Genomic DNA, 23,553 nt, shown 5'->3' with positions numbered 1-23,553 from the left:
TAGTTATCACAGGAGTATCATTGCACATCTGCACACAGTAAAGTGGATACTAGGAGACGCTCACTTCAGCTTTGTCCATTAGGGTGAAGAATTGGAAACCACCAGCGTTCAGTAAGGACTTTGTCATATCAGTTCCGTATGTCCATGCCACGGAATACCCCTCAGAGATAAAAAGTATGAGGATGAACTATGTGTACTGACAGGATGGACAATATCATCCCACTTTATAACAAGAAGAAAAACACGTGCAGGTGTGCATGGGGGTCTTTACACACGTGTCTGAGCAAATCCGGCAGTAGTTTTGGATGGATGCCTATCAGATGGTTAAATGATTACTTCTGAAGGGAGGTATGAGTTTGTTGGGGGCAAGATTTAAGACATTTTCACTCTACTGTGTTAATTAGTATCGTAAAAGTGCAGACTACGGAGCAAGACAACCAGCTTGAATCCCAGCTTTACATTCACCAGCTATGGACTTTTCTTCCCTGGTGGCTCAGATGGTAAAGCATCCGCCTGAAAGGCAGGAGACCTGGGTTCGCTCCTTAGGTGGCGAAGATCCCCTGAAAAAGATAGTGGCTACTCACTCCAGTATTCTTGCCTGAAGAATTTCATGGACAGAGGAGCCTGGTGGGCTACAGTCCATGATGTTGCAAAGAGTCAGACACAGCTGAGTGACTAACACTTTCACTTTCAGTATAGTGAGAGTGCAGCCTGTGGAACGAGACAACCAGGTTTTGAATCCCAGCTTCACATTTACTAGCTATGGAGTTTGAACATGTTACTCAGTCTCTTACCACCTTTGTTTTCTTCAGGAATAATAATCTACTACTACTACTACTACTAAGTCACTTCAGTCGTGTCCGACTCTGTGCGACCCCATGGACTATAGCCTACCAGGCTCCTCCCTCCATGGGATTCTCCAGGCAGGAGTACTGGAGTGGGTTGCCATTTCCTTCTCCAGGGGATCTTCCCAACCCAGGGATCGAACCCAGGTCTCCTGCATTCCAGGCAGATGCTTTAACCTCTGAGCCACCAGGGAAGCCCTAAGGAATAATAATAAGGAATAATAATAGTTTATAGCAATTAGAGAAGTGCCTGGCACATAATGCACATTCTGTTACTGTTAGCTTTGTAAATGTAAAAGGAAAGAACATTGCTTTTGTAAACTTAGAGACAATAAGCAAATAAGAAAGTAAAGGCATTCAGGGCTCTCCCAACCAGATGACATTATGATTGATATTATGATGACCTACATATTAGATCTCTGTGTACACGAACATGCACACACACACACATTTTATATTAATGACAGTATAAGGACATGATATCTAATGGATATCCTTTCACATCTATGAAATGAAATGAAAGTCTCTCAGTCATCTCTGACCCTTTGCAACCCCATGGACTGTAACCTCACAGGCTCCTCTATCCATGGAATTGTCCAGGAAAGAATACTGGACTGGGTTGCCATGCTTTTCTCCCACCCAGGGATCAAACCCTGGTCTCCCACATTGCAGGCAGATTCTTTACCACCTGAGCCACCAGGGAAGCCCATGTGCAGCGCTAAAGAACCGTATTACCTGTTAGACATTTTATCTCTGTAAATATTCATATCATTTTAAAGGCTCTTTAACATACCATTGTATGAGCAGACCAAAATTTATGTGAATAATCCTAATTTGGTAGACATTTATATGATTTCTAATTACTCTGTATTGTAAATAAGGTTGGTTTGAATATCCTTGGCCCTTGTCTGCACATTTTTACGTGTATGACATACATTGTCAAACTGTTCTCCAGAAAGCCATGCCGATTCTTATTTCCACTAGCGTACAGGAGACCTCACATTTCTCTGAAGTCTCTCAAACTCTAATATTGTCATTCCTTTTCAACTTTGTTCATTTAGTAATTGAAAAATTATATCATATTTGCATTATTTTGACTACATGTGAGGTTAAATATCTTTTCCTTTGTCAGATTTCCTCTTCACAAAATTGTGTTAATACTTTGTTGTATTAACGTTTAACATCCTGATTCAATACATTCATTTGAGAACAGTTAACTGGGAGCCTGGAAGGACCTTGGGGGTTTAGAGGGACACAGGATGAAGAGGACTTTTTTCCTAATATACATGTGTTTATTGACTGTTTAAGCTGGCTTAAACTCAACATTCAAAAAATTAAGATCATGGCATCTAGTCTCATCACTTCGTGGCAAATAGATGAGGAAACAATGGAAACAGTGACAGACTTTATTTTCTTGGGCTCTGAAATCACTGCAGATGGTGATTACAGCCATGAAATTAAAAGATGCTTGATTCTTGGAAGAAAAGCTATGACAAACCTAGATAGCATACTAAAAAGCAGTGACATTACTTTGCCAACAAAGGTCCATGCAGTCAAAGCTATAGTTTTTCCAGTAGTCATGTATGGATGTGAGAGTTGGACTATAAAGAAAGCTGAATGCCAAATAATTGATGCTTTTGAGCTGTGATGTTGGAGAAGACTCTTGAGAGTCCATTGGACAGCAAGGAGATCCAATATTCACTGGAAGGACTGATGCTAAAGCTGAAACTCCAATACTTTGGCCACCTGAAAAGAATTGACTGATTGGAAAAGACCCTGATGCTGGGAAAGATTGAAGGCAGGAGGAGAAGGGGATGACAGAGGATGAGATGGTTGGATGGCATCACTGACTCAATGGACATGAGTTTGAGCAATCTCTGCGAGTTGGTGATGGACAGGGAAGCCTAATGTGCTGCAGTCCATGGGGTCGCAAAGAGTCGGACATGAGCAACTGAACTGAACTAATACGCTATGTGCTTTGCTCTGTTTAGTCACTCAGTTGTGTCTGACTCTTTGCGACCCCATGGACTGTAGCCTGCCAGGCTCCTTTGTCCATGCTGATTCTCCAGGCAAGAATGCTGGAGTGGATTGCCATGCCCTCCTCCAGGGGATCTTCCCAACCCAGGGATCAAACCCAGGTCTCTGCATTGCAGGTGGATTCTTTACTGTCTGAGCCACCAGGGAAGCTATATATATATATATATATATAAAGTTTTCATATTCTTTTCCATTATAGTTTATTATAGGACATTGAATAAAGTTCCCTGTACTATTAACAGGACCTTGTTGTTTATCCACTGTATATATGATAGCTTGCAACTGCTAACTATTTCAAACTCTGAAGAATGGGAAAGTTTGATTAGAGGAGTCCTGGGAGGTGAAGACCAAAAACATGGGGCTGGAGCAGAGACTCAGGGACTTGCCTTGGAGACTCACAAAGGTAGAGCGGACATCTTTAATTGGGAAATATGTTTGGGAGAACATTATTTAAATTATGCTAGATCCAAGTCTCTATGATATCCCTCCAAAGTTTTTCTAAAATTTGTATTAACATAAGGGTTTGCAAGGAAGAAATCAAAGGACAGGTCCAAATGTTCTGGTCAGGAGATGGTTACTCTTCTTCCTGAGAGTCTTTCTCCTGTTTAATCACTCAAATTGCCCATTTTTATCTCAAAAATTACCTTCATTAAAAAAAAAGCACTATATGCAGACAAGGTCTCAACCAACCTGAGTATAGTCTGTAGAAAAACAAAGTTATCTGTTTCCAGGTTCAAGGCAATGCCAGAACTAGACTCCTGCTACCAGCATCCCTTGAGAACTTGATTTTTTAAAAAGTCCAGGATACTCAACAGCTTCACTATGGATATGTCTTCAGTTGTCCTTGCAACTATTTTGGGAATCCAGATATTGAAATAGTAAGCCCAAGACCTAACTTGATTTTGTATTTTTAATGACTACAGCTAGAAATTAAGCTCCCTTTCACCTTAGAACATAGAAACATGGAGAGAACCCAAGGTCTGTGGCTTGGTTTTCAACTTGGACTGTTTATTAGAATTGCCTAAAGAGATTTTTAAAAATACTGCTGCCTGAATGCACACCACGAGCAGGGTAGCCTAGCCATAGAAGCTCCCAGGTTATTTGTGCCCTGTGTGGCCCTCTACCCTACAGTCATATAGAACTGCGTGGCTCAGGGATAGTTGGACTTGTCTGTGATCCCAGTGCTGGTAAACAGCTCTGTGCACTTGGGTCCCATTCTTTTTGTATAAGAGGGGAATATGGCCTCTTCCCTTAGAATGGCTCTGAGAACACCAGTTGAAGAGGTGGAGTGGATCTCTGAAGGCTCTTTTCCGACTTGGTCATTCTATACTTTCTTTTCTCTGATTTTTAAGTAGAGTATATACCTCTACACTAGCATATCTCAAACTTTAATGAGCATACAGGTACCTTGGGGATCCTGTTAGAATGCAGGTTCTAATTCAGCAGGTCTGGGAAGGGGACCAAATTCTGCATTTCTTTTTTAAAAGTTTTTTACTGAATTATAGTTGATTTACAATGTTGTGTCCGTTTCAGGTATACAGCAAAGTGATTCTTTTTTGGATTATTTTCCACTGTAGGTTATTACAAGATATGGACTATAGTTCCCTGTGTTATATTTTAGGTCCTTGTTTTTCTATTTTACATACAGTAGTGTGTGGAGAAGGCAATGGCACCCCACTCCAGTACTCTTGCCTGGAAAATCCCATTGATGGAGGAGCCTGGTGGGCTGCAGTCCATGGGGTCTCGAAGAGTTGGACACGACTTCACTTTCACTTTCACTTTTCACTTTCCTGCATTGGAGAAGGAAATGGCAACCCACTCCAGTGTTCTTGCCTGGAGAATCCCAGGGACCGGGGAGCCTGGTGGGCTGCCATCTATGGGGTCGCACAGAGTCGGACACGACTGAAGCGACTTAGCAGCAACAGCAGCAGCAGTGTGTATCTGTTAATCCCAAAGTTCTAATTTATCCCCTACCCCCACCCACTTTCCCCTTTGGTAACCATGCTTGTTTTCTATGTCTGTGAGTCTATTTTTGGTTTGTAAATAAGTTCATTTGTATAATTCTTTTAGATTCCACATATAAGTGATACCATATGCTATTTGTCATTCTCCGTCTGACTTCACTCAGTATGACCATCTCTAGGTCCATGCATGTTGCTGCAAATGGCATTATTTCATTCTTTTTCATGACCGAGTAATATTCCACACTTTAAGAACCGCTATCCTAGGATGGTGATTCTTAAACTTAGTTGCATATAAATATACCTCAGATGGACCTTCCCAGGTGGTCCAGTTGTTAAGAATCTGCCTTCCATTGCACAGAAGGTGGGTTTGATCCCTGGTTAGGGAACTAAGACCCCACATGCCATGAGGCAACCAAGTCAGCATGCTGCAACAAAAGATCTCACAAGCTGCAACTAAGACCCGAGGTGATAAACAAACAAACAAACAAAACCCCTCAGATGCTCTTTGTGGGCTGCACTGGGGCTTTGTTGCTGCGCGTGGGCTTTTTATTTAGTTGCTGCAAACGGGGGCTACTCTTTGTTTCAACGCACAGGCTTCTCATAGTGGAGCACAGGATCTAGATGGGCGGGCTCCAGTAGCTGCAGCAGGCTGTCTCGGTAACTGCAGTCCGCGGGCTCTGGAGCGCAGGCTCAGTAGTTGTGACACACGGGCTTAGTTGCTCTGAGGCATATGGAATCTTCCCGAACCAGGGATTTAGCCCATGTCTCCTGCATTGAGAAGCGGATTCCTATCCACTGCGCCACCTTCGAAGTCCCTTCGAATACTTTTAACACATTAGTGACCAGAGACATATTAACGCCACAGGCATAAGTTTCTGCAAAAACTCCTTCGGTCAATAATGTGTTAAAATCTTGACGTCCAGGTCTTATCCTAGACCAGTTTACCTCAGAATATATGGGTCAGATACAGGCAACTCTGCTACAGATTTTTCCAAGTAAAGTTCCTGATTTCTGGGGCCCAGAGGCTAAAATGACATTTAATTTTTAGTCAATCGTCTTTGCTAATTGTTTCAGTGTATACCTGCCTCTCCAAATACACATCAGGCTTTTTGAGGATAGGGACCATCATTTCTTCTCTGGTGTCCCTTCTGGTCTCCTACCCAGAGTAGCTCCATTAAATGCTTGCTCCTTTCTCTTTGAGGTAGTGAGGCCTCAATGATTACTCTGGGTGAAGTCTGGCTATGAGGAAATGACTGGGAAAAAGATATCTCAACAATCATGGGGTTTAACTGTGGTTTTTTTTTTTTTTTAAAGAAACTTTTGGCTGTGCAAAGCAGCATGTGGGATCTTAGTTCCTCTACCAGCTACTGAACCCACATCTCCTGCATTGGAAGAGTGGAGTCCTAACCACTGGACCACCAGAGAAGTGCCCCCCACCTTTTTAAAAAGATTTTTTTTTTAAAGATTTTTCAAAATGATCTAAGCAATGATCATCAGAGTCTAGTAACGTCACAAACATCCACACAAAGGTCAGCTGGACAGGAGCTGCCTTCGATGGAAGCAAACACTACCACCCATGAAAGTCTTGTGGAAAAGTCAGTTAGGAATCAAATAAGTCTCAACTCAACTGCACTTTCAGGAAAAACAGGGGCGGAGGAACATGGAAAACTCAACTGCAAGGATGCAGTTAACAAAATCCAGTATTTAGAAAACCATATAGGACAAACAATGCAGTTTCTTTAGAAATAATGACTACTGCAAGGGAAAAATAAAGGAGAAGGGACCTGTAGATTGAAAGAGATGTAGGAGATAAACCTCCCAAATGCAGGGTGTGGACTGTGAAATGGAATATTCACTACCTTATCAGTAAACAAGGATGTCACAGCCATTAGTGATTTCAAGCCTGGGAATATGAATTTCTAAAAACAGAGTGCCCAAGTGTGAGAAAAATGTCTTTGATCCAAGAGTTGTTGGCTGCCACCACTCCCTATGGTGAGGAACAAAGGATATAAAAAAATCAAGAAGCAGGACTCTGGTCCCAGGTAGCTGAGATGCATATGAAGGGAATGATTTCTGTGAGTCAAAATGCTTTCATCTTCCCATACATAAGTTCAGTTCAGTTCAGTCGCTCAGTCGTGTTCGACTCTTTGTGATCCCATGGACTGCAGCATGCCAGCACTCCATCACTAACTCCCAGAGCTTACTCAAACTCATGTCCATTGAGTCAGTGATGCCATCCAACCATCTCATCCTCTGTCATCCCCTTCTCCTTCTGCCTTCAATCTTTCCAAGCATCACAGTCTTTTCCACTGAGTCAGTTCTGCACATCAGGTGGCCAAAGTACTGGAGTTTCAACTTCAGCATCAGTCCTTCCAATGAATATTCAGGACTAATTTCCTTAAGGATGGACTGTTTGGATCTCCTTGCAGTCCAAGGGACTCTCAAGAGTCTTTTCCAACACCACAGTTCAAAAGCATCAATTCTTTGGCACTCAGCTTTCTTTATAGTTCAACTCTCACATCCACACATGACTACTGGAAAAACCATAGCTTTGACTAGACAGACCTTTGTTGGCAAAGTAATGTCTCTGTTTTTTAATAAGCTGTCTAGGTTGGTCATAACTTTTGTTCCCAGAATCAAGCGTCTTTTAATTTCATGGATGCAGTCACCATCTGAAGTGATTTTGGAGCCCAAGAAAATAAAGTCTGACACTGTTTCCATTGTTTCCCCATCTATTTGCCATGAAGTGATGAGACAAAATGCCATGATCTTTGTTTTCTGAATGTTGAGTTTTAAGCCAACTTTTTCACTCTCCTCTTTCACTTTCATCAAGAGGCTCTTTAGTTCTTCACTTTCTGCCATAAGGGTGGTGTCATCTGCATATCTGAGGTTATTGATATTTCTCCCGGCAATCTTGATTCCAGCTTGTGCTTCATCCAGCCTACCGTTCTGCATGATGAATTCTGCATATAAGTTAAATAAGCAGGGTGACAATATACAGCCTTGACGTACTCCTTTTCCTATTTGGAACCAGACCGTTGTTCCTTGTCTGGTTCTAACTGTTGCTTCCTGACCTGCATACAGATTTCTCAGGAGGCAGGTCAGGTGGTCTGGTATTCCCATCTCTTTCAGAATTTTCCACAGTTTATTGTGAGCCACACAGTCAAAGGCTTTGGCCTAGTCAATAAAACAGAAGTAGATGTTTTTCTGGAACTCTCTTGCTTTTTTGATGATCCAGCAGATGTTGGCAATTTGATCTCTGGTTCCACTGCCTTTTCTAAATCCAGCTTGAACATCTGGAAGGTCACGGTTCACATATTATTGAAGCCTGGCTTGGAGAATTTTGAGCATTACTTTGCTAGCGTGTGAGATGAATGCAATTTGTGTGGTAGTTCAAGCATTCTTTGGCATTGCCTTTCTTTGGGATTGGAATAAAAACTGACCTTTTCCAGTCCTGTGGCACTGCTGAGTTTTCCAAATTTGCTGGCATATTGAGTGCAGCACTTTCACAGCATCATCTTTTAGGATTTGAAATAGCTCAACTATAATTCCATCACCTCCACTAGCTTTGTTCGTAGTAATGCTTCCTCAGGCCCACTTGACTTCACATTCCAGAATGTCTGGCTCTAGGTGAGTGATCATACCATGGTGATTATCTGGGTCATGAAGATCTTTTTTGTATAGTTCTTCTGTGTATTCTTGCCACCTCTTCTTAATATCTTCTGCTTCTGTTAGGTCCATACCATTTCTGTCCTTTATTGTCCCCATCTTCGCATGTAAAGTTCCCTTGGTATCTCTGATTTTCTTGAAGAGATCTCTAGTCTTTCCCAGTCTATTGTTTTCCTCTATTTCTTTGCATTTGATCACTGAGGAAAGCTTTCTTATCTCTCCTTGCTATTCTTTTGAATTCTGCATTCAAATGAGTATATCTTTTCTTTTCTCCTTTGCCTTTCACTTCTCTTCTTTTCAGAGCTATTTGTAAGGCCTCCTTAGACAACCATTTTTCCTTTCTTGCATTTCTTTTTCTTGGGGATGATCTTGATCACTGCCTCCTGTACAATGTCATGAACTTTCATCCATAGGTCTTCAGGTGCTCTATCAGATCTAATCCCTTGTATCTATTTGTCACTTCTACTGTACAATTGTAAGGGATTTGATTTAGGTCATACCTGAATGTCTAGTGGTTTTCCCTACTTTCTTCAGTTTAAGTCTGAATTTGGCAATAAGGAGTTCATGATCAGAGCCACAGTCAGCTCCTGGTCTTGTTTTTGCTGACTGTATAGAGCTTCTCCATCTTTGGCTGCAAAGAATATAATCAATCTGATTTTGGTATTGACCATCTGGTGATGTCCATGTGTAGAGTCTTCTCTTGTGTTGTTGGAAGGTCGAAAGAGTTGGATATGATTGAAGCTACTGAGCACGCACACCACTAAACTACATACTTAAAAGTAGTTATGACAGTAAATTTTATATTAAGCATATTTTTATCATAATTAAAAAATGAGGGACGAAAGAAACAGCCTTATCATCTAGAGTCACCTACTAAAATATTTACAGATGGATTGATACGGTGTATGGGATTTGATTCAGCATAACATGGTGTGTGTATTTGGAGTAGTGGGTTGAAATAGAGGCACAAGATTGGGCATGAATTAGCTGATAACCATTAAAGCTGGGTGATGGGTACATTGAGGGAGGTCATTCTGCTACAAACCACTTTTGCGTAAATTTGAATTTTCCATAATAAAACATTTAAATACTTTTCATACTGAAAGAAAAGAAAGTAAAGTTGCTCAGTTGTGTCCGACTCTTTGCGACCCCATGGACTGTAGCCTACCAGGCTCCTCCATCCATGGGATTTTCCAGGCAAGAATACTGAAGTGGGTTACCATTTCCATCTCCAGGAGATCTTCCTGACCCAGGGTTTGGACCCGGGTCTCCCAGGCAGATGCTTTACCGTCTGAGCCACCAGTGAAGTCTCATGTTCATATTGAATAAAAGTGAAACAGGGGGGAAGGGGGCAGGGCACAAACTTTCAAAGAATGATATAGCCTGAGGACATGGCATACACTGATTACAACCAAACAGGTTCAAGATGAGTTGACTTCCTCTAGACCTTGAGCCTCAGTGTACACCCACTATAACACATCAGTAAGCTAAGTAACATACCCACCAGTGCCATGACAGTTCCAAGGCTGCATGTTAAAGATCAAAAAGTGCGTGGTGGCCCAATTCCTGGAAATCCTTTCCCCCAAATAGTAGGAATAATCCTCCCATTCATTAGCCTATGAAATTACCCAGCCCGTAAAAACTAAGCAAGCCATATCTGGGGACTGCTCTCACCTCCTGAGATGGCCCACACTCTGTGGGGTGTGTTTCACTCTAAATAAATCCACTTCTTAGCTATCAGTTTGCCTCTCACTGAATTTTTTCTGAAATAAGACCTAGAACCTGAGCCTCATTAAGTCCTGAAACCAGGTATGTGATCTCAGTTAAAAGATTGTGGATTCAAGTCCCAAGCTGGGTTTTGGCTGGGTTTGAGTCCTGGCTGTATGGATTCACATCTCAATCTGAGTCACAGGGTTTCAAAGGAATCGACTCTAAAAAGCCTCTGGCCAAAGCTAGGCTTAAAAACTCTTGGAAGCCTGATAAAATGGTTAATGTGTAATCCCAAGCAGCTCATTGCAAAGTGACCTTTATACCATGGTTGGCTTCAAAAGTGGGGAATTAGAGATGGAGAAGCAGGTCAAGTGGAAAGAAAATCTCTGGGCTGGAAAAGAGCTCTCAGAGATTTTGTCCAGGCCAGGGTAGGCACCAGGTTCCCCTCCCAGCTGGGATGGAGCGGAATGGAAGCTCAAAGAGTCACATGTCACAGAAAGCAGTTCTCAGTCACGCAAAGGTGACTGAACTGAGGTCCAGAACTGAGGCCTTTTCTGTGACTAGTAACTCGGTCACTATACGATTAGTGGAAGTTGCTTTTCATTTAATTCCAAGAGTGGTAGCTATTAATATTAAGCACTGCCAAATCTCCTTTTAAGGAACCAAAAAGGGCAGAAAACTGACAAACCTAAACTCTAGTTCTATCCTCAGATGGATACAAATTATAACCTGCACTGGCCCTGCCCTGACTATAGCATGTGTATCATGGCTCTTACCCTTAGCTGCATAAGGATCATCAGGGAATTTTTCAGAAATTCCAAAATCCAGGTTGACTGCAGACTAATGACATGAGAATCTAGGGGTCTGAGAATCAGACATCAATACTTTTTAAAAGCAACACACAGGCCTTTGAGAAGACAAAGCAATGAGTGGGCCATTAAGAGTGGTTGATGATGTTGTTTTTTGCTAAGTCGTGTCCAACTCTTTGTGATCCCATGGACTGTAGCCCACCAGGCCCCTCTGTCCACGGGATTTCCCAGGTAAGAATACTGGAGGGGTTGCCATTTCCTTCTCCAGGAGATCTTCCCGACCCAGGGACTGAACCCACATCTCCTGCATCGGCAGGCAGACCTTTACCGCTGAGCCACCAGGAGAGCTCTTATGTGTGGTTCAATAAGAGTAAAATCTGCCATGTGTGTGTATACATATATCAATTAGAGCGATTGTCCCTTTCTTCTGCACTTATTTTACATATCACTATCATTAAAGTTTGCCCTGGCTAATTTGTTGAAAATTTCCCCTTAGGACATCCTGATTTAAAGATTTTTTTAAAAAATGTAATTTGCTATAGAATGCAATCTTTAATGATAAGGTTACATAGCCTCTAAACACTTGCTCTAAGATTTAAAACTATATAAATTTATTTCTCAGATGAAGTTTACTCACCTCCAAGGTGTAAAGTACACACACACACACGGTGGTAATTCTCTATCTGCATGGCCTTATTCACTTTCATCCTGTAACTCTGCCATCCCCACCCCATCATCCATCCTCCTAAAACTTGACAGCAGTGTATTAGCTACAGAGTATCAAAACACAGTGTTGTCAGTTTCTGCCTGATGCTGATTTGTAATAAATTTTGTGATTCTAACAGATTCCTTTCTTAAAAGTAAGCAGTTTTCCCCCACTATCCAGCAAAGCTCTTTAACACTGAGTCTTAACCAGCACCCTGAATTTTCCAGCAGAAACCAAAAGCCAGTTTTAATTCTCTTATATGGGCCAATGAAGAGCTTTCCTAGAGATATCTGAGGAACCTTTAGATACTTCTTAGGTTCAGTCTTTGACAGAGCACCAAGAGATGAGGAAAAGCTTTTTGAAAGAGGAAGTCCTAAACCCATTCCTACAGTTTATTTGGCAAATTCATACTGCATGATGACAAGCACATGCATTAAAATGTGTATTTGAAATAATGTAAAAAGTTATTTACACAACTGATTAGAACTACACATATAATGTGTAGTTTTAAAAGTGAAAAATGGAATATTTCCTGCCATATCAGTAAACAAGGATGTCACAGTCTCAGTGACTGCAGCCCTCGAATGGGAGCTGGTGAGCCCTAAGGGCACTCGGGAAGGAGAATATCTGTGATGTCAGAGCATTTCTCTCAGGGAGAAATGAGAGAGGTTGAGATGCTATCTCCTGGACTTGAAGTCCTAAAATTTCCTGCTGAATAAAACGTAATCCTCAACTTTTAGGTTATGAATATTTTTTAAGCTGACAAAAGAGAGCAGGGCCCTATGGGGCCCTCCTGGGTACAAATTCTTTGTCCCCCATTTCTTGTTTGTACAGGGAATAAGCTTCACTCAGTATCCTTGACCTTCTCTGAATTCCACAGAGCAGATTAAAGTAGTTGCTTATTAGGGGAGGGAAAGAATGCAGAAACTAAGGCGGAATTGACAAGAAACAATAGTACACCGTAAGGCAGGGTCCTGGCTCCTCCTCAAGAGATACGCGTGCAGCTCTGCGCTCATGCTCAGTCACACAGTCATGTTAGGGGAAACACACTGACTGAAACTGTCCACCCAGGCCAGGCACCATGGTTACCATTTTCATGAGTTATTTTACGACAGGAGGTCCTGGTAAGGAACACGGAACTGATAAGACACCATCAACCAGAACAGTTCGGAAAAGGTCAAAAGGAATCACTATATATCCTACCACCTCCCAGAATCCTTTCTGGCATCCATCTTGGCTGAGCAATGCTTGCACCACCAGGAGGGACTCTGAGTCATAATGATTGGCCAAAGAAAACCTGAAAACTAATCCCATCACCATAAAACCTGAGACTGCGAGCATGTGACAGAGCAGTTCTGCCCTGGGTTCCTGGGTTCCTCCTGGGTTCCCTTAGCCTCCTGCTCTCCACCTAGAAGCCCCTTCCCAATAAAGTCTCTTGCTTTGTCAGCATGTCTGTCTCCTTGAACAATTCATTTCCAAGTGTTAGATAAGAGCCCACTCTCAGATCATAGAAGGGGTTCCCCTTCCTCCAACAGTTGTGTCCGACTCTTGGTGACCCTGTGGACTATAGCCTGCCAAGCTCCTCTGTCCATGGGATTCTCCAGGCAAGAATACTGGAGTGGGCTGCCATTTCCTTCTCCAGGGGATCTTCCCAACCCAAGGATCCAACTGGCATCTCCTGCATCTCCTGCATTGGCAGGTAGGTTTTTTCCCACTGAGCAACCTGCGAAGCCCCAATGAATATACATAACAATATTTTTGAGCTCTTCTGTAGGAACAAAAGCCTCCATTCAAGTGGAGGATGGTAACATTAGGTTGAACATAAGATTCCTTTTACCTTACCACCAACCAATCAGAAGAAAGTCTGCACACAGTGGAAGATAATGAAGATGTTGATATACTTCCCAAATAATTCTCCACTTAAAAGTTTTCATGATCACAAACACAAACAACAACAACAAAAAAAAACTTTCATGATCAAGCAGAACCTTTGGAGTTGGCTTTTGGACAGGAGTCTGCCATCTCCCCAGGTTGCTGTCCTTCTGAATAAAGCAACTTTTCCATGCCTACTAGCACTTGTCTTTTCGAGTATTGTCCTTCGAGTGCTGAGCAGCCAAATCTGAGTTCAGTAATATGTTCACAAACCAAACATGACAGTGAATTTGAAGGACTGTGATGTGTGCGACCTCGTCCAAGGTAAGGAGCAGTGGCTGCGCTTTGCTGCAGCAGCCGTGAAGAGATATCCCACATCCAAGGTAAGAGAAACCCAAGTGAGACGGTAGGTGTTGCGAGAGGGCATCAGAGAGCAGACACACTGAAACCATAATCACAGAAAACTAGCCAATCTGATCACATGGACCACAGCCTTGTCTAACTCAATGAAACCAAGCCATGCCCTGTGGGGCCACCCAAGACAGGCAGGTCATGGTGGAGAGGTCTGACAGAATGTGGTCCACTGGAGAAGGGAATGGCAAACCACTTCAGTAGTCTTGCCTTGAGAACCCCATGAACAGTATGAAAAGGCAAAATGATAGGATACTGAAAGAGGAACTCCCCAGGTCAGTAGGTGCCCAATATGCTACTGGAGATCAGTGGAGAAATAACTCCAGAAAGAATGAAGGGATGGAGCCAAAGCAAAAACAATACCCAGCTGTGGATGCGACTGGTGATAGAAGCAAGGTCTGATGCTGTAAAGAGCAATATTGCATAGGAACCTGGAATGTCAGGTCCATGAACCAAGGCAAATTGGAAGTGGTCAAACAGGAGATGGCAAGAGTGAACGTCAACATTCTAGGAATCAGCGAACTAAAATGGACTGGAATGGGTGAATTTAACTCAGATGACCATTATATCTATAACTGTAGGCAGGAATCCCTTAGAAGAAATGGAGTAGCAATCATGGTCAACAAAAGAGTCTGAAATGCAGTACTTGGATGGAATCTCAAAAACGACAGAATGATCTCTGTTCGTTTCCAAGGCAAACCATTCAATATCACAGTAATCCAAGTCTATGACCCAACCAGTAATGCTGAAGAAGCTGAATGGTTCTATGAAGACCTACAAGAACTTTTAGAACACCCAAAAAAGATGTCCTTTTCATTATAGGGGACTGGAATGCAAAAATAGGAAGTCAAGAAACACCTGGAGTAACGGGCAAATTTGGCCTTGGAATACAGAATGAAGCAGGGCAAAGGCTAATAAGAGTTTTGCCAAGAGAACGCACTGGTCATAGCAAACACCCTCTTCCAACAACACAAGAGAAGACTCTACACATGGACATCACCAGATGGTCAACACCAAAATCAGATTGATTATATTCTTTGCAGCCAAAGATGGAGAAGCTCTATACAGTCAGCAAAAACAAGACAAGGAGTTGACTGTGGCTCAGATCATGAACTCCTTATTGCCAAATTCAGACTTAAATTGAAGGAAGTAGGGAAAACCACTAGACCATTCAGGTATGACCTAAGTCAAATCCCTTGTGATTATACAGTGGAAGTGAGAAATAGATTTAAGGGCCTAGATCTGATAGATAGAGTGCCTGATGAACTATGGACGGAGGTTCATGACATTGTACAGGAGACAGGGATCAAGACCATCCCCATGGAAAAGAAGTGCAAAAAAGCAAAATGACTGTCTGAGGAGGCCTTACAAACAGCTGTGAAAAGAAGAGAAGCAAAAAGCAAAGGAGAAAAGGAAAGATATTCCCATTTGAATGCAAAGTTCCAAAGAATAGCAAGGAGAGATAAGAAAGGCTTCCTCAGCGATCAATGCAAAGAAATAGAGGAAAACAACAGAATGGGAAAAACTAGAGATCTCTTCAAGGAGAAGGCAATGGCAACCCACTCCAATACTCTTGCCTGGAAAATCCTATGAACGGACAGCCTGGTGGGCTCTAGTCCATGGGGTTGCTAAGAGTCAGTCACTTTTCACTTGCATGCATTGGAGAAGAAAATGGCAACCCACTCTAGTGTTCTTGCCTGGAGAATCCCAGGGATGGGGGAGCCTGGTGGGCTGCCATCTATGGGGTCGCACAGAGTCGGACACAACTGAAGCGCATTAGCAGCAGCAGCAGAGATCTCTTCAAGAAAATTAGAGATACCAATGGAACATTGCATGCAAAGATGGGCTCAATAAAGGACAGAAATGGTATGGACCTAACAGAAGCAGAAGATATTAAGAAGAGGTGGCAAGAATACACAGAAGAACTATACAAAAAAGATCTTCATGACCCAGATAATCAAGATGGTGTGATCACTCACCTAGAGCCAGACATCCTGGAATATGAAGTCAAGTGGGCCTTAGGAAGCATCACCATGATCCAAGCTAGTGGAGGTGATGGAATTCCAGTTGAGCTATTTCAAATCCTGAAGGATGATGCTGTGAAAGTGCTGCACTCAATATGCCAGCAAATTTGGAAAACTCAGCAGTGGCCACAGGACTGGAAAAGGTTAGTTTTCATTCCAATCCCAAAGAAAGGCAATGCCAAAGAATGCTCAAACTACCGCACAATTGAACTCATCTCACACGCTAGTAAAGTAATGCTCAAAATTCTCCAAGCCAGGCTTTAGCAATATGTGAACCATGAACTTCCTGATGTTCAAGCTGGATTTAGAAAAGGCAGTGGAACCAGAGATGTAATTGCCAACATCCTCTGGATCATCGAAAAAGCAAGAGAGTTCCAGAAAAACATCTACTTCTGTTTTATTGACTATGCCAAAGCCTTTGACTGTGTACATCACAATAAACTATGGAAAATTCTGAAAGAAATGGGAATACCAGACCACCTGACCTGCCCCTTGATAAACCTATATGCAGGTCAGGAAGCAACAGTTAGAACTGGACACGGAACAACAGACTGGTTCCAAATAGGAAAAGGAGTACGTCAAGGCTGTATATTGTCACACTGCTTATTTAACTTATATGCAGAGTACATCATGAGAAAAGCTGGGCTGGAAGAAGCACAAGCTGGAATCAAGATTGCTGGGAGAAATATCAATAACCTCAGATATGCAGATGACACCACCCTTATGGCAGAAAGTAAAGAGGAACTAAAAAGCCTCTTGATGAAAGTGAAAGAGGAGAGTGAAAAAGTTGGCTTAAAGCTCAACATTCAGAAAACGAAGATCATGGCATCTGGTCCCATCACTTCATGGGAAATAGATGGGGAAACAGTGTCAGACTTTATTTTTGGGGGCTCTATAATCTCTGCAGATGCTGATTGCAGCCATGAAATTAAAAGATGCTTACTTCTTGGAAGGAAAGTTACGACCAACCTGGACAGCATATTAAAAAGCAGAGATATTACTTTCAAACAAAGGTCAGTTTAGTCAAGGCTATGGTTTTTCCAGTGGTCATGTATGGATGTGAGAGTTGGACTGTGAAGAAAGCTGAGTGCTGAAGATTGATTCTTTTGAACTGTGGTGTTGGAGAAGACTCTTAAGAGTCCCTTGGACTGCAAGGAGATCCAACCAGTCCATCGTAAAGGAGACCAGTCTTGGGTGTTCATTGGAAGGACTGATGCTGAAGCTGAAACTCCAATACTTTGGCCACCTCATGGGAAGAGCTGACTCATTGGAAAAGACTCTGATGCTGAGAGGGATTGGAGGCAGGAGGAGAAGGGGACGACAGAGGATGAGATGGCTGGATGGCATCGCCGACTCGATGGACATGAGTTTGGGTGAACTCCAGGAGTTGGTGATGGACAGGGAGGCCTGGCATGCTGCGATTCATGGGGTCGCAACAAGGTGGACCCGACTGAGAACTGAACTGAATTGAAGTATGTAAGACTGAGCAAGGAGGCATGAGTCAAGGGTCAACAAGCATATGTAGGAACTTAGAAGGTATAAACAGGAGCTGAAGGCACCAGAAAGTCCCCACAGGTTTCTTGGAATATCCACTCCAGACTAGATTCAGAAATTTGCCTTTACATTATCCCAGAGACAATTAGGTCCAGAGATACTGACGAACACTAACCAAGTTCACAAGGGTTGTGATATAAACCCAAAGGCCAATTTATTTAATTTACAATAGGATTTACAATAGCTATAATACTTTGGCCACCTGACGTGAAGAACCGACTCATTGGAAAAGACCCTAATGCTGGGAAAGACTGAAGGCAAAAGGAGAAGAAGGTAGCAGAGGATGAGATGGTTAGAGAACATCATGGGCTCAATGGACATGAGTCTGAGCAAACTCCAGAGACAGTGAAGGAAAGGGAAGCCTGGCATGCTGCAGTCCATGGGGTCGCAAAGAGTCATATACTACTTAGCGATTGAACAATAATAACGAAGGGTTAGTTATTCTTATCTTCTAGCCCCTGCATTCTCTCCTTACAGGCAGCCATACATGGAAAGTCAAATTATCATTAGAAAACCATACAGTCAGAATGAGGCACATTAGCTAAGTGATTCAAATGTTTGATAGACTCAGAATAAGATGCCTGGAATCCTCTATGAGACTTGCCTGGGACTGGGACCAGACAGGCAGAGACTCTGTCTTAGACTGTTCTGGAATGAACCTATGAGCTTCTATGGCCGACTAACTCCTGGTGATTGAAAGTTTTTCCTCTTGCAAACCTAGGAGTCTCTTCCAAGGACCTTCAGTTATGCAGTGCAATTCACGTAGAAGAGAACCACTTCTTCCCCAAAAGTGTACCCAGTAGCACAGGTGGCAGGGATACGGCAGAAGTGTGGCCTTTCAGGAGCTGTGAAGAATTGAATGGGGCTCAGGGACGTGCACCCAGCTCATGCATTTGGTGAAGGGCCCATCCTGTTGTACATTACATCTTCGTTAAGGGGTAAGGAGGAGGCCATGGCTAAGTGATTGCCAACAGAAAAAGCTACAGCAAATTCTGAACTGGCTCCTTCAGGATAGATTTCTGGAGCCAAACTTCTCTCAAGGCTACTCGTCTGGATGTCCGGGGGTATTTGTAATTACCTCATGGTTCTGTCATTTATAGACTTGTCAGAGCCTATAGACTCTTCCTCAGAGTCAGCCAGCACCTTCTCCTCATTGCCTCCAAGGAGAGGCCCCTTCCTCCCCCTGGGTGCTCTCTCTTCCACTTCTGCTTGTTTAATTACTAAGTCATGTCTGTGCGGGACACAAGTCAAATCTGCATCTCCTGCATTGCAGGCAAATGCTTTACCACTGAGCCACTGGGGAAACACATTCCACTTCTGCTCTCCAGGGCCTGATGCAAAGGCCACCTCCTTCATGACCAAGGCATCCCAGGGGCCCAGCTTGAAGAGACCTCTCCTTCCTCTGATTCCCATTCACTTTGTCACATGCACAATAATACCAACAATGGTTAAAGCTTACTTAGTACCTTCTATGTGCCAGATGCTATGTTAAACACTGCATATATTATTTCCTTTAATCAGCAAGTCAATCCCCGAGTTCTGTTACTATTTTAACTGTATAGGTAGGGAGACGCTTTGAGGATGAGGGGCTGGTCAGGCAGCTTCTAAGAGACAGGGTTTGAGGGCAAGCCTCTTGCCTTCACGAGAGCCATTCTCCCACCATTTCACACATACTGCCCTTTTGTTGTTTTTATCCTTATATAATATATATATCTATATTCATGATGACGTGCTTAAAACTTAAGTTTCTTAAATAATACTTCCCAGTCCATGTGCCATGCACTCTATTCGATTTTACTTTGCTTTTTAAAGGCTAGTGGCATCACCGACACAATGGACATGAGTTTGAGCAAGTTCCAGAAGTTGGTTACGGACAGGGAGGCCTGGCGTGCTGCAGTCCATGGGGTCACAAAGAGTCGGACATGGCTGAGTGACTGAACTTTCAAAGGCTAATTTAGCCCCCTAACTTGACTTCATGATCTATAGTAATGGGTGGTAACCTGACATGAAAAACACTTTAGGCACTGTTCTCTGAAACAGGTAGTGAAAGTGAAGTCGCTGTGACTGTAGCCTACCAGACTTCTCTGTTCATGGGGTTTTCCAGGCAAGAATACTGGAGTGGCTTGCCATTTCCTTCTCCAGGAGATCTTCCTGACCCAGGGATTGAACCCAGGTCTCCTTCATTGTAAGCAGATGCTGTACCATCTGAGCCACCAGCGAAGCCCAAAACAAGCAGTAGTAAGACATAAAACCAAAGATATGGTTTGGAAAGATAAAATTAAGCAGCAGCAAAAATGGTTAGAAAAAAGGAGCCCTGTGGAGAATGCAGCAATAATACAGAAGAGAAAATGGGAATGGAGAGAACATTTTAGCAGCTTTTGTTTAAGACTGACTATTACCCAGGTGGCGTTAGTGGTAAAGAACCCACCTGCCAGTGCAGGAGACATAAGAGACGCGAGTTAGAGCCCTGGGTAGGGAAGATCCCCTGAGGGAAGAAATGGCAGCCCACTTCAGTATTCTTGCCTGGAGAATCCCCGTGGACCGAGGAGCCTGGCGGGTCCATGGGGTCGCAAAGAGTCACATACAGACTGAAGTGACTTAGCATGCATGGATGCATTCCGAACTTACTGAATGGGTATGCAGGGAAAGCAAGAGGGCAGAACCAGAGATATAACTGTGGTTTCCAGCTCAAGTGGCTCAGTCTAGAGTATCTCTGAAGAATTACAAATTGATGGATTGAGGAACACATTCTGGGATGGCTCCTTGAGTGGAGTAGTTGTGAGTATAGAGGCTGAGGAATGGCCTACGGCAGGGACAAGTAAAGAAGCTGGCTGCAGCAGACTGAAAAAAGATACCCAGAGAGAGGCAGAGACCAGAAGCAGAGATAGAGGACAGCCTGACTTCCCAGGTCCAGCCCCTGAGAGATCTGACTGTCCCTGGGTACCATGAAGTCATCCCGTGTTCTGCTGATGCTCCCTGTTTTTGCATAAATTAGCTTGAATGGGCTTCTGTTACTTACAGCCTAAAATATCCTGTCAATGAAGTGGCACTTCTCTTTCCCTTGAGCATCATCCACAGGCGCTGACAGCTCACCTGAGTTTGGGCTGTAGTTGCAAAGCTGGACATATTAGATGGGGATGGGGAGGGTGGGGGCTCTTGACTTTAGAACTCCTGACAAAGGATTTTCAGAGAGGACCATTCCTTTAGCACCTCTTGAGTCTAAAGGTTGTGATCCTAACACGATGGGAAATGTAACTACCCAAATCAGTGTGTATACCTTGTTTTGATTCTAAATTGTACAAACCAACAGTGAAAAGATGTTTTTTGAGATAAGAGGGGACATTTGAATCTAGACTGGATTTCCCATCATATTAAGGAACTATTCTTAATTTTGTTAAGAGAGATAATGACACTGTGATTGTGTTTACAAAAGAAGTCTAATTTCACAAAGATGTGTACTAAAATGTTTACAACATCTGGGGTTTTGTTTAAAAGAGTCAAGCAAAAATAAGCAACAAAACAAAATCCCTAAAAGCAAACAAAATATTTTGCTTTTGGAGACTAAATATTAATCACTGATGAAGCTGAATGGTGGATACATGGGGGTTCACTATTATCCTATTTTCTCTACTTTTGTGTTTGAAATTTTTCATAAAAAATTTAGATAGATATATGTATATATAATTTGTATATGTCCATCTAGTCAAGGCTATGGTTTTTCCAGTGGTCATGTATGGATGTGAAAGTTGGACTGTGAAGAAAGCTGAGAGCCGAAGAATTGATGCTTTTGAACTGTGGTGTTGGAGAAGACTCTTGAGAGTCCCTTGGACTGCAAGGATATCCAACCAGTACGTTCTAAAGGAGATCAGTTCTGGATGTTCTTTGGAAGGAATGATGCTAAAGCTGAAACTCCAATACTTTGGCCACCTCATGCGAAGAGTTGACTCATTGGAAAAGACTCTGATGCTGGGAGGGATTGGGGGCAGGAGAAGAAGGGGACAATAGAGGATGAGATGGCTGGATGGCATCACCGACTCAAGGTGATGGGTGAGTTTGGGTGAACTCCAGGAGTTGGTGATAGACAGGGAGGCCTGGTGTGCTGCGATTCATGGGGTCACAAAGAGTCGGACACAACTGAGCAACTGAACTGAACTGGACTGAATACATACGTAATTTATATATGTAATACAAAACCTAGACAGTGTATTAAAAAGCAAAGACATCATTTGCCAACAAAGATCCCTATAGTCAAAGCTATGGTTTTTCCAGTAATGTACAGATGTGAGAGTTGGGTCATAAAGAAGGCTGAGTGCCAAAGAATTGATGCTTTTGAACTGTGGAGTTGGAGAAGACTCTTGAGAGTCCTTTGGACAGCAAGGAGATCAAATCAATCAATCCTAAAGGAAATCAACCCTGAATATTCATTAGAAGAACTGAAACTGAAGCTCCAATACTTTGGCCACCTGATGTGAAGAGCTGACTCTAGATACTCGGAAAAATGGAAGGCAAAAGAAGGAAGTAGCAGAAGATAAGATGGTTGGATAGCATCATCAACTCAATGGACATGAATATGAGTAAACTCTGGGAGATAATGGAGGACAGAGGAGCCTGGCATTCTGTAGTCCATGGGGTCACAAAGAGTCAGACATGACTTAGTATTGAATAACAAATGGGTAAAAAAAGAAGAGGGCAGCCGCGCCCTCTTCCTGGACATGCAGAAGCCTCTCAAGATAAGTGAGGTAAAATCCAGGACGCTAAGGAAGCCACCCTTCTCTTAGAGCAGAACCTGAGCCAGGCCCTTTTGGATCGGCATGGCCTGGTTTCTGCCCATGTAGACTTCCACATCTGTGACTTCCTGGAGAAACACTTCCTAGGTGAGGAGACGAAACTCATCAAGAAAGATGGGTGACCACCTGACCTACCTCCGCAGGCTGTCTGGTCCCCAGGCTGGGTTGGGCGAATATCTATCTATTCGAAAGGCTCACCCTCAAGCACAACTAGGAGCCTCTGGGGACCAGTGGCCTTTGAGGTGGCCCCTAATATCGGGGCTGCCTAAAGCCCCTCTCTGCAGCCACTACGCAGACTTTTAACACCCTGGAGCCCTCTCTCATGCCTTGGACCAAGTGGAAATAAGAATGCTTTTTGCAGCAAAACAAACAAACAAACAAACAAACAGGGGTTTCCCTGGTGGTCCAGTGGTTAAAATCCACCTTGCAATGCGAGGGACACAGGTTCGATCCCTGGTCCAGGAAGATCCCACATACCTCAGAGCAACTACTGAGCCAGTGTTCTAGGGCCTGCAAGCCCCAAATACTGAAGCCCATGCACCCACAACCTGTGCTCTGCAACAGGAGAAGCCACCACGATGAGAAGTCTGCACACCGCAACTAGAGAAAGCCAACATGCAGCAACGAAGACCCATCACAGCCAAACAATTTTTTAAAAAAACTTTATAAAACAAACAAACAAACTTATAGTAAAAGTGATCAGATTTGGAGCTACCAGAGGTAGGGGGTGGGGGAAATAGGGAGAATTGGATAAAAGCAGTCAAAATACAAACTTCCAGTTATAAGTAAGTACTAGGGATGTAATGTAAACATGATAAAGGTAATTAACACTGCTGTATGTTACATATGAAAGTTGTTAAGAGAGTAAATCCTGAGCTCTCATCACAAGAAAATTTTTTTCTTCTGTTTCTTTAATTTTTATGAGATGACTGTTGTTCACTAAACTTACTGTGATCATCATTTCATGATGTATGTAAATCAAATCAATATGCTCTACACCTTAAACTTATTCATTCAGTTATATCCTAAACTTATATGTCAGTTATATCTCAATAAAACTGGAAGGAAAAAAAAAAATCACTTTTTCCAGCTAGTCCTTCCCTGATAGCTCAGTTGGTAAAGAATCCAATTGCAATGCAGGAGACCCCAGTTTGATTCCTGGTAT

The 23,553-nt window shown here is 42.9% G+C and overlaps 1 protein-coding gene and 1 non-coding gene across 4 annotated transcripts in view; both read right to left on the bottom strand.

The window, feature by feature from the left end:
- SLC4A5 (solute carrier family 4 member 5) overlaps positions 1-23,553 on the bottom strand; it is a 138,108-nt gene that overhangs the window by 49,813 nt on the left and 64,742 nt on the right. The gene's annotated exons all lie outside the window — the stretch shown is intronic.
- On the bottom strand, positions 968-1,039 carry TRNAS-GGA (transfer RNA serine (anticodon GGA)). Its single transcript has one exon. It is a non-coding gene; the product is annotated as a tRNA-Ser (tRNA).

Source organism: Bos taurus, chromosome 11 (genome assembly GCF_002263795.3).
Source record: "Bos taurus isolate L1 Dominette 01449 registration number 42190680 breed Hereford chromosome 11, ARS-UCD2.0, whole genome shotgun sequence".
Taxonomy (NCBI): domain Eukaryota; kingdom Metazoa; phylum Chordata; class Mammalia; order Artiodactyla; family Bovidae; genus Bos; species Bos taurus.
The sequence above is the reverse complement of the archived record's forward strand: the minus strand, read 5'-3'. Positions and strand labels throughout refer to the sequence as shown.